This window comes from Phalaenopsis equestris, unplaced genomic scaffold (genome assembly GCF_001263595.1).
Source record: "Phalaenopsis equestris unplaced genomic scaffold, ASM126359v1 Scaffold000036, whole genome shotgun sequence".
Classification (NCBI taxonomy): domain Eukaryota; kingdom Viridiplantae; phylum Streptophyta; class Magnoliopsida; order Asparagales; family Orchidaceae; genus Phalaenopsis; species Phalaenopsis equestris.
In genome coordinates, this window is record NW_018164478.1 from 3,828,477 (window position 1) to 3,839,899 (window position 11,423).

General features: G+C 39.1%; 1 protein-coding gene across 1 annotated transcript in view; it reads left to right on the plus strand.

Annotated features, from left to right (window-relative positions):
- The window catches only part of LOC110018769 (B3 domain-containing protein Os07g0563300-like), a gene marked incomplete at its 5' end in the record, with an annotated part of 141,079 nt that overhangs the window by 46,543 nt on the left and 83,113 nt on the right, over positions 1-11,423 (plus strand).

Here is an 11,423-nt window from a genome sequence, read left to right on the forward strand (position 1 = left end):
AAACTAAAAACAAAAATGATAAAGTAAATTTGTGGTGCTTGAAAATCTCTCCAAATTTTTCTCCCTGAACTTCTTCAAGAACTTCTCAAGATTCTCCCTTTTCAAGCACACTTCTAAAAGTCTCAACTTTCTTCTTTTATAAATCTCCAAGAGGTGCTTTGGGGAATCTTCAAAATGTGTCTCAATTCGATGTATTCTCCAAGAGATGCCTCATTTCACAAGTTTTTTAATCATATTTTCGTTTCTAGTGGCCATAACCACCCTCTTTAGCCAATATATGCCTCAAATGCTCCTTCAAAATTTGACAAAAATGAATTAAACCGTCAAATAACTGCCTCTTGCAGTTCCTTTGAATCTCTTTTCTTTTACAACACTTTAACTCTCACAGTAACTGCCTGTCGCTTAGGCGCGACCTTCTCTGTTTCACCGGCGCTTAAGCACCGGATTTGACCCTTTCACAAGTTTTTTAATCATATTTTCGTTTCTAGTGGCCATAACCACCCTCTTTAGCCAATATATGCCTCAAATGCTCCTTCAAAAATGAATTAAACCGTCAAATAACCGCCTCTGTCGCTTAGGCGCGACCTTCTCTGTTTCACCGGCGCTTAAGCATCGGATTTGACCCTTGGCGCCAAAACTCTTTTGCACTATTTTCACATTTTTGCTCTAAATTTGATATTTTTTTACTCCTTTTAGCATTTTTCACAGTTTTTACTTGTACCTGAAAGAAAAACACACAAATATATTTCATTAAAGCGCAATATCTCAAAAATAGGTATAAAAATTTGTCTAAAAATACTATATATTTTAGGTCTATCATGCTCCCATTATATTTTTTTTTATGTAGAACTCCTTGATAATTATCGCTTTCACTAATGATAGGGAGGGGAAACTTCTAGTATCGGTGAGATAACTTCTATATTATTGTTAATCAAAGATGTGGCGACCATTTCATTATGGCTAGCAAGATTGGGTACAACAATCTCATTATAATGAGTAAAATCATTAGGCTCCAAATTATGAGTCCAAATATAAACTAATCACGATGGAATTGTAACTTTTTTGAAATTGTTAGTTGTCTGGACTTTTAAATGTTCTCATGGCATTTAATTTTTTTAGTTCCTTAGATTTGAATGAGTTTTAAAGTAACTAATTGTTTGTCATCGGAAGAACTTTGAACAACCATACAATCTGGCTTCCTCTTTATCCAGTGTCATTCATTTGCATCATTTTTGTTCTCTTCTTCTTTGTCATCTTGATTTGAGGAGAAAAGAAGGGCCTTCATCTTTGTTACCTTTGACGTCTTCTTCTCTTTTGTGGCCCTGCATCTTGTTGTCATTAGTGTTTTGTCCTTCTCTCATATCTTCCAAATGACCCTCGTTGTCTTTATTGCCTCGAAACGTCTCGACATGAGATGAATTGTGTAGGGTATTGTATTTTTTTTAACTTCCCACTAGATTTTATTTTTTAGCATTGTGTCACATCATGTGTACCGTTACTTCATGTCGCGGGTTGTATACTTTACATGTTGTTTAATGTTTAGCATTGTTCTAGTTGTGCTTGTGTTCGAAATAGAAATGAACGTCATTTGAAAAATGTTCTCACTTCATATGTTGTAGGCTACTTAGTAACAAAGTTGTATAAAGAGTCAAAATTTTTACTGATTTTTTCAAATGGCGTATATCTGTTGAAGGTATGGAGCTTTTTCTCTCTCTTTTTCTAATGTTAAAAGTTTAGAAGAATGAAATTGTGTCTTCACGTTTAGGATAAAGTGGTTTTTATACACTAAAGTTTTTTTGTAGACTAAAGGGATCTAGGGTAATCTTCGTATGCCATGTTTGCTTCTTTGATCTCATGGGGCTTATATAATGATGAGCTTTTCCGGTTACTTCTTAGTAGTTTGGGATTTTGCTTACCTACTTTAGGATATTCTCACTGGGATTTACTCTCAAGGTCTTTTAGTGACATTATTTTAGGGTTCATAGAAGGTATTTAATGATTGGATTTAACAGGGAGATGTTGTAAAATGACAAGATGAAGAGAAGATTGGAAATCAATGGAGTTTGTAAGGAGATTGAAACAGCGAGGCGAACGATGAAACTGCTAGGTATGGATGAAGGAAAGAATTCACCACCTGTTTTCTTCAAAATATAGGTTTACCACTCGAAAGTAGGCTACAACCCTCCAATTGTGAGAAAACAAGTAGAATGGTTTCCAAATAACATATATATACTCAAACATAAACTAAACTCTTATTAAAAATTAAATTATATTAAATGATGACTTGCATGGCCAATCAAGAGTAATAGGCAGGAAAAATTCTGTAGCTGGAGTTTCACAGGAAAAAGGCTTGTTGCGAGATCACAAGGGTAGCTTTTGCATCACTCTGTCTAGGCAATCAAGATGGGTAAGTAGCAAGCATTGGTGTTTTGCAAATATGAAGGCAACGATTCCAAGTGAATAGAGGGTATCAAAGTTGTGTAAAAGTGCAAGCAATAATGTTAGTGATACCGGAGTTAAACCAAACCACGACACAAGACACAATTTTATTAATGACATAAACAAGGTTACGATGAAGACTCAAAAGAAAGACAACACAAAGAAAAAGCGTAAAACAGGGATTACAAATGGAGACTTAACAAAAGAAGACACAATAAGCTTGTTGAGGAGAAGAGTCCGTAGAGGTGGTGCTAGATCAGCGATCGCGGTGAAGGCCAAAGAGGTGTCGGGCGGCTGTGAAAGAAGTAGGACAACAATTCAGTGATCGTAGAGGCGTTTAACCACAACTGGGAGAAGCAGAAAATGTTGTCGAAGGCTGGATTCGAAGAGGCGACAAATGGCAATCTGCGGGAGGAAGGGAATAGAAGTGGCCTACTGGTGCAGGATGGCGGCACATTGCCTGCGAGGGCAGGGAAGATGTGGCCTGCTAGGGCAGGGTGACAACACAATGCCTACAGGGCTAGGGGCAAAGAATGTGGCTTGCGAGGGTAGGGTGGCGACACAATGCCTGCGAGGGCAGAGGGCGAGGATGGCAACTGATGTCGAGGATCGAAGATGGACTGCGACTACGGTCTACAAAGAAGAGCTGGAAGGAGCAGTTGGAGGTTGCGGTCTGCAGGAAAGGGGTTGCAGGGAGGAGTTGGAAGGGGGAAGTGGACGGTGCGATCTGCAATAAAGTTGCATGAAGGAGATGTGGTGGCTGCAGACTGTAGGGAAGTTGTGGAGAGGAGGTTGCTGGCGGAAGAAAGGGGCCGCCGGGTTGGAGAGCAGAGGGTTGCAGTGAGTGCTGGAGGAGTCTGTGGGAGCTGGCGCTCTGTAGGAGAGGAAGGATGAGGTGCGATGTCCTCCTGCTGGCGGAAAAGAGCTCTGTGTGGGCTGCAAGGATGTGGGGACGACGACTATCAATCAGGGAGCAGGATGGAGTTGGGAAGTCAGAGTTGAGGTTATAGCCGGAGCATCTCCCTCGTTGTCGAATACAACCCTTAAGAGAAAAATCTATAGGATAAAACCCGAATTCAGATGAAAAAATAAGACTTCTAATTCTAAGCACATCACTTCCTATTTATAATGAGGCTTGACCTATTTTAGGAAACACTTAAAAGAAGAAAGGAGAATAAAATAGTATTTCAGATTTTAGGAAAGAGTTTTAAAATAGGGAAGGAGAATAAAATAAAATCAGGACTTCGGATTTTAGGAAATGATTTAAATTAGAAAGGGCCCAGGAAGGAAAGTAAGAATAGAAGGAAAGGAAAGAAAAAGAAAGGCGGGAAAGAGGAAGGAGGGGCGGCAACCCCCCTCTCTTGAGGACCGACCGAGCCTCCCTCGAGCCCCGTGTCAGTCTCTCGGAGTTTGGGGAGCTTCGACCTCATCTGTCAAGTCTTCCGGATCCTGAAAGTACGGAGTCAAATCTACAATGTTGAATGTGAGTAAAATATTGTAGTCTTTTGGTAAGCCAATCTTTTATTCATTGTCATTAAGTTTTCACATAATTCTGAAAAGTTCGTCAGTTCTGTTTCAGCTTTCTGAATGCTTCTACGGGGATGTATTTCTTTTTTAACCAAATCAAAATGAGGTCGCCTTCTTGGAATGTTATGTTTTTCCTTGATTTATTTGCTTGTGCTTAATATTTTCTGTTTTGTCCAGCAATCTCGTTGCCAACCTCTTCGTGTATTTGATGGATCTCATGAACATTTTCTGTAGCAACTTGATCGAACTCTGACATTGGCAGGAGTGGAATCAGGTCAAGTCGTGTCAGTGGGTTGTGACCGTAGACAATCTCAAATGGATTCCCGTTGTCTAACTCATGGATCTGTTGTAAGCGAATTCAACTTCAGCTAAAATGAGGTTCCATTATTTAATATTTTTTTGCACGAAACATCTGAGCAGGTTACCTAGACTCCCTGTTCACTACTTCGGTCTGACCATCTGTTTGTAGATGTGATGTTGAATTGAATTGGAGCTTGGTGCCTAATTTCCTCCATAAAGTTCTCCAAAAATGGCTTGAATTTGACGTACCTGCCTGAGCTAATGGTACTTGAGATCCCGTGTAACCTTACAATCTCCTTGAAGTATAATTCTGCGATATGACACTCGTCCAGTTTGCGGTGACAAATTATGAAATGAGTCATTTTTGAAAATCGGTCTCCTACAAACATGACAGAATCTTTGTTTCTCTGTGTCCTGGGGAGACGGGTACGAAGTCCATGCTGATATCTACCCAGGGTGCTTCTGGTACCAGCAACGGAGCATACAACCCGATATTTTGCCCTCTTGTTTTGCTAAGTGGCATATCTTACATTGTCTGGCGTGTCACTCGACATTACTTGTTAATCGAGGCCACAAGAAGTGTTCTTTGACGAGGGTGAGAGTTTTATCTCTATCGAAATGGTCTGCGAGGCCTCTACTATGGTTTTGTATAATTGCCTCTCTTAAGGAGCTCCTTGAAATGCGTAATTTACTTTGACAGAACAAGTAGTCATCTGGGCGGTAGTACTGCCCGATAGATTTCTCCTGACATTGCTCCCAGATATCTTTGAATTCTGTGTCTGACGTGTATAGGTCTTTTATGATCTTAAACCCTAGTACTCGTGTTTGCATTGAAGTGATTAATAGGTGACACCGACTCAGTTCTTGCTTTAGTACGAAGTTGAATGATACCAAAAATTCTACCCATATTGCGTGTTGGCCTTTCAAGTTACTCTGGCTATTCAAAAATTTCAAGGCTTCATGATCTGTGAATAATGTGAACTCACTTGTTAGTGGATAGTGGCTCCAGTACTCGAGGGTTATTTCGATAACATAGAATTCTTTGTCTTAGGTTGAGTATTTCCTTATGGACTCACTTAGTTTCTCACTGAAAAAGTCGACGGGTGACTGCCCTGGCTTAGTACAACCCATATTCTGACGCCTGATACATCACATTCTACTTTGAACAGTTGTGTGAAATTTGGCAAGGCTAGAATTGGTGTCTGAGTTACTTTCTCTTTAAGTGTGTCAAAGCTATTCTATGCGGTGCTTGACCAAGTGAACTCTTTTTCTTCTAAAAGTTCAGCGAGGGAAGCTTTAACAGTGTTAAAATGTTTAATAAAGCGACGATAGAATGATGCTAGCCCCAAAAACTGTCTTAGTTCGGTGAACGATCGTGGTGTGATCCAACTTATAATGGATTTGATTTTTGTCGGGTTCATTTGTATGCCTGTGTTGGATACGATGTAACCTAAAAAGCTTACTTGATTTGTCTTGAAAGCGCATTTTTTTGGATGAGCATATAATTTCTTGTTCTGGAGTACTTCAAATACTACTGTTAGGTGTTGTAAATGTTCCTTCTCAGAATGATTGTATGCCAATATGTCATCAAAGTAGACTACGACAAACTTTATGATGTGATTTTGAAATTTCTGACTCATTAATCTTATGAAAGTATTGAGTGCATTAGATAGACCGAAGCACAGGACTATCCACTTATATAATCTATCCCGTGTCTTAAAGTCGGTCTTGCTCGTTATCGAGCCTCATTTGGATCTGGTGGTACCCACTTCGTAAGTGGATCTTTGAGAATAAGGTGGCTTGTTTCTCACTTAAAAAGTCGACGGGATGATTGCCTTGGCTTAGTACAACCCCTACTCTGACGCCGATACATCACATTCTACTTCGAGCAGTTGTGTGAAATTTGGCAAGACTAGAATTGGTGTCTGAGTTACTTTCTCTTTGAGTGTGTCAAAGCTAGTCTGCGCGGTGCTTAGCCAAGTGAACTCTTTTTCTTTTAAAAGTTCAGGGAGGGGAGCTTTAACAGTGTTAAAATGTTTAATAAAACGATCATAGAATGATGCTAGCCCCAAAAACTGTCTTAGTTAGGTGAACGATCGTGGTGTGTTCCAACTTATAATGGCTTTGATTTTTGTCAGATTCATTTGAATGTCTGCGCTGGATACAATGTAACCCAAAAAACATACTTGATTTGTCTTGAAAATGCATTTTTTTGGATGAGCACATAACTTCTTGTTCTGGAGTACTTAAAATACTACTGTCAGGTGTTGTAAATGTTCCTTCTCGGAATGACTGTATGCCAATATGTCGTCAGATTAGACTACGACAAACTTTCCAATGTGATTTTGAAATACCTGATTCATTAATCTTATGAAAGTGTTGAGTGCATTCGATAAACCGAAGCATATGACTATCCACTTGTATAATTCATCCCGTGTCTTGAAGGCGGTCTTACTCGTTATCGAGCCTCATTTGGATCTGGTGGTACCCACTTCGTAAATGGATCTTTGAGAACATGGTGGCTTCGTGTAATTGGTTGAATAGACTGTTTAGGCATGGTATTGGGAGTTGGTACTTGAAAGTTATTTTGTTGATGACTCTACTATCGATACACATCCTCCATGATCTGTCTTTCTTGGGCACCATGAGGGGAGGCATTGCGCATGGACTGATACTTTCTCTAACTAGCCCTCTAGTGACAAGATCTTGTACTTTTCGTTGTAGCTCCTCGTACTCTGTCGGTCTTTAATCTGCAGGCGAGTTGATTTGGTAAGACTGATCCCGGTATAAGGTCTATGACATGTTGGATGTCCCTTGGTGGTGGTAGTCCTTCTGGCATATTGTCTGTCATGATATCTTAAAAGTCTTGTAGCAGTGGTTGGAGGCGTGCTGGTATTATGTTCTCTTGCTTTGACCCCTGTCTGCTATTTTTTTTTCTTTTGAAAATAAGATTTTTAAAATTAAAATTTGGAATTTAATATATATATATATTCCTTCAAGATGATATATAATTTTAATTTTTGTGAAAATGGTATCTTTTATTTTTAGAAAATAATGAGACCGAATAAACCTCATATATTTAATAGTTTAAACAGCTGAGCACAACACCATAAATAAATGATATATCATCTCGAAGGATGAACGTATCATTTACTGGTAGGCTTAACTATCTAAACTTAAAATTTTATGACTCTATTTGGTCTGCGAAATTTATAGCCGACAAGTTCCCCTATATGATACACAGATTAGATAGGGTTTAGATTAATCTGGGCCCTTAAATTCCCTATAGGAGCAAGCCCCTATAGTTAATTACATTTTAGACAACCGAAGTTACATAAGAAAACTCTCGATAATGATTAGAGGTTTTGTCTTCAAGAATTCAACGTTCAAGTTTCCACGATTGTTCATAGGAAAAGTCAAATGGGATAAGTTCAAATAGGAACAGTTATTTCCAGAATCCAAAGGAACGAAAAGTAGGAGATGTCGAAGATACTGAATAGTATTCAATGACATCTCAAACTAATCTACGGTTTGGCTTTAAGTCTTTGAAAGAGAAATTATTTGATGTTTCAGTCCTGCAATTTATTTAGATGTTTGGGACTTTTATCTGCACGTCATATGCAACTAGCCCGAGAAAATGTGAGGATTTATGTCGTACCCGACAACAACCTCAGAAAGCCTAAAAAGTTTAGGACTTATATCGTACGATATGAAAATCGTAGAAAGTCCTAAAAGATAATGTGAGGATTTACGTCGCGGCAGACGAACGACCTCAACGTTCTATTGGTATGTTATTTAAATCTATCGAGATTCTGCATAAGCTCATCCTTCCGTCTTTGGTAGTTGTTCGGATCGTTGCCCGGAGATGAATCGTCAACCGACCACGTCGTCGTCTCGTTCTGAGAAGAAGAGAGAGAGAAGAGAGAATAATAATAAAAAAAAACCATGCCTCGAACGGCCTATCCTAGGGGATTACACAAACATACTAGAAAAGTAGCAACTAAAGCATGAATACTGATAAATGTATAAAGTTCAACAAAGGACAGACAAAAAGACTTTGCTGTAAGATGTGATAGGAAAGTGCATGAAGCATGTAGCGAAGTATAGTAAGATACAAAAATAGAAGGAAATATGCAAAAAAATAAAGTACAGAAATTAAATAAATAAAAGCGTACCTGATCAAATTCTGCTAAAGCTTCAAAACAGATTGCAATTGTATGATATAAATGGGTCAGGTAAACATTTGCAGATTATAAAAGAAAGATTAAATGATGAGCATATGAAAGTTTCAAGATGGGATATTAGATTTCAATTTGAAGATAGGCTCAGACTAGACCTCTTTTCTCTCCATCTCGATCCCACAGGCAACTGATATATCGAGGTCAACCTATCAATATCAACTAGAGGCCACCAACGAATCACCCCTATAATCAAACAGTCTTAAACCCTATTATTTAGTGAATATGTGAATAGAGCAGTATTTGAACTCCTCAAAGTGTGGTGTACCTATATGTGAAATGTAGTATCTGAACTCATTGAAGTGTAGTGTACCTATATGTGAGTGTAGGATCTGTCGTGCAGGGTGTAGTGTGTGAATTGCTTAGTGTGTATGAGTGTAGTTTATATTTCTTGTGCAAGTGTAATATCTGTTTAAAACCCGTAGTACCTATACATGATATGTAATATCTGTCATGTGGGGTGTAATGTGTGGATATAGTGTATGCAGTAAAAAAAAGAAAGAAGGTGATATGCTAATACTTAGATCTATCAAACAAAGATATGTGGTATGCAAGATGTATCATGTGATGTATGAAATGTATGTGTAGGTGATGCCTAATGCATGCATGTATTAGTCAGGATATGGTGTCTACAGTGTAGTGTCGTATCTGTTCTTTTGTGAGTGTAATATCTGGGCAGTGTCTGTAGTACTGTTCTTTTGTGAGTACCGATTCTCAAAACTTTTGAAAAAGGGTCAGAGCTGTTAATGATCTAGGGGTGAAAAGGCATCGCACTAATTGAATGTTGATTTTATATCTCAGCTATAAACTAAGTTGTCAAATGGTTCTCTTGCATCATTGCCTGTTACCCCTCGTGTCAAACTAATAGGCCACCTCAATATTTCATATGCTCATTCAACAAATTTTGTATATTATGTATCAAGAGAAACGAAAGGAGCATCTATTTAAGCATTTCTATAACATCCACCTTCCACTTCTAAGCTTGAATTTTAAAGCCCATATATGCCTTATTAATTTCTCAAAGAGTGATATACTTCTATTTTTATATCATTTAATTTTCAGGAAGTAAGAGGACTTGAATCCAACAAGGGGCTAGAGCATAAACACTATTGAATAAAACTGAGCTCAGCAAGGACAAAACCCGAGCCACCACTGAACGAAACAGAACCCAACAGGGTCCAAAAAAATCGCATCCCCTTACCGTGAGCATCTCCTCCCCTTGCTCACGGTAAGGGACACACACAAACTCAAAAACGAGAGTTACCAAATCATCGCGTGGGAAAAACTGTTACAAGAAGGTGACCGACAGTTACGACCGGAGAAGAAGGTAAGCCGCCACCGGAGAGGAATAAGGTGACCAGAGAAACCGGAAATGGGGCCTTCCTACTCGGTCGAGAGGAGCAAAGGGAGTTAGGGCATGTTTCGGTCCCAAGAAAAAAAAAAGGGAAACACACACGAGGGAAAAAAAATAGAATTTAGGGATTAAATTTAGGTATATTAAAAAAAACTTTTATTTTTAAAAAGAGAATTTTATTAATTTTTTATATAAAAAAAATGTGTGATTCACTCGTGCGCGGTGTCCCAAAAAAAAATGGGTGCCCTCCCTAGCTAAGATCGACGTCCGGGACGCAATAGCGCAGTTTGTTTCGTCATCCGGAATCATCCGGACAAATTCGTCGTAGATCGCGTCAAATTAACTTCGATTCGCGCGTGGCACGACAAATGAAATTATTTTGACCCGATCGGAGTCGTTTAACGAGTATATTATTGATCAGTCCTCACATAAGTGACGACCAAAGTCAAACATATCGCTCGTAGTGGCCAGTCAAACATCGCACGTGCTACGGTGTCCACCTATGTCTTTCAAATTTCTATAGGAGCTCAATTTGAGCTTCAATATGTTGGCTTTTCGATCGACTCAATCGAATGTTGAGAATCTAAAACCATCCATATGAAACTGCAAAGAGCGAAGAAATGACTTGAATTTCTAATGGGTGTGGGTCCCAGTCTAGTCCTCTAAGAGAGTCAAAATAGGAAACTCTTAAGGTTAGATCCTAGGATAAGGTTAGATCCTAGGGTATTTAGAGAAGGGGAAAAGAAGACCTCCAAAATGAGGTTAACAACCCCTCGAGTGGGATTAGGGCTAGTGTCATCGGTGCATCTCGAACTGACTACATGAATGTGGCTCGCGAAATTACTCCTTCCTCGACGTTGCTTATTCCTCTTGTGTCTTTACTTGGTAGTAACAAGATTCGTTTGTCATCTTTCTTGAATATGTATTTTTGAGGTCGTCATGTTGAGCTTTGAGGTCGTATCACCACAGTCTCCTAGGACGATGTGACATGCATCCATGGGAGCGTTGTCACACCATACTTGTTCCTTTAACCGATTGCCTATCGAGAAATCAACAAGGCACTGTTGATCCACGTGGATTTCATCCCCTTTTTTCAGTCAAGTGAGAGAATAGGATTAGGGATGTCTCTGTGCGAGAATTCCAACTTTGTTACCATTAGTGTAAATACTGCATTTTCACAACTGCCACTGTCAATTATCAGGTTGTAAACTGTGTATTTACTGTACACTTATGCGGAAGATTTTGTGTCTTAGCCATGACTGATCTCATTATGGTTCCGAATGTAAAACTCACCATATGAATAGTAATTTGCCTTAGCCCTTAGCAAGCTGAAGTGCTTCTTCTTTAGCTTCCTTTGATTTCTCGTCCTTGCTTTCCTCAATAACACCTTGATCCGTAAAAGAGACAATTCAGTTTGTGGTATAGTAGGATGCGATGTGGCCATAACTGTAGCATCTGAAACACTTTCTGGTTGTTACTGGCCCAGATGAGCTACACTTCTCGATCTTCTTACTGCTTGGATCAATTTTCAAATTCCTGGACACTGGTTTCCATGTTCCTGGCAC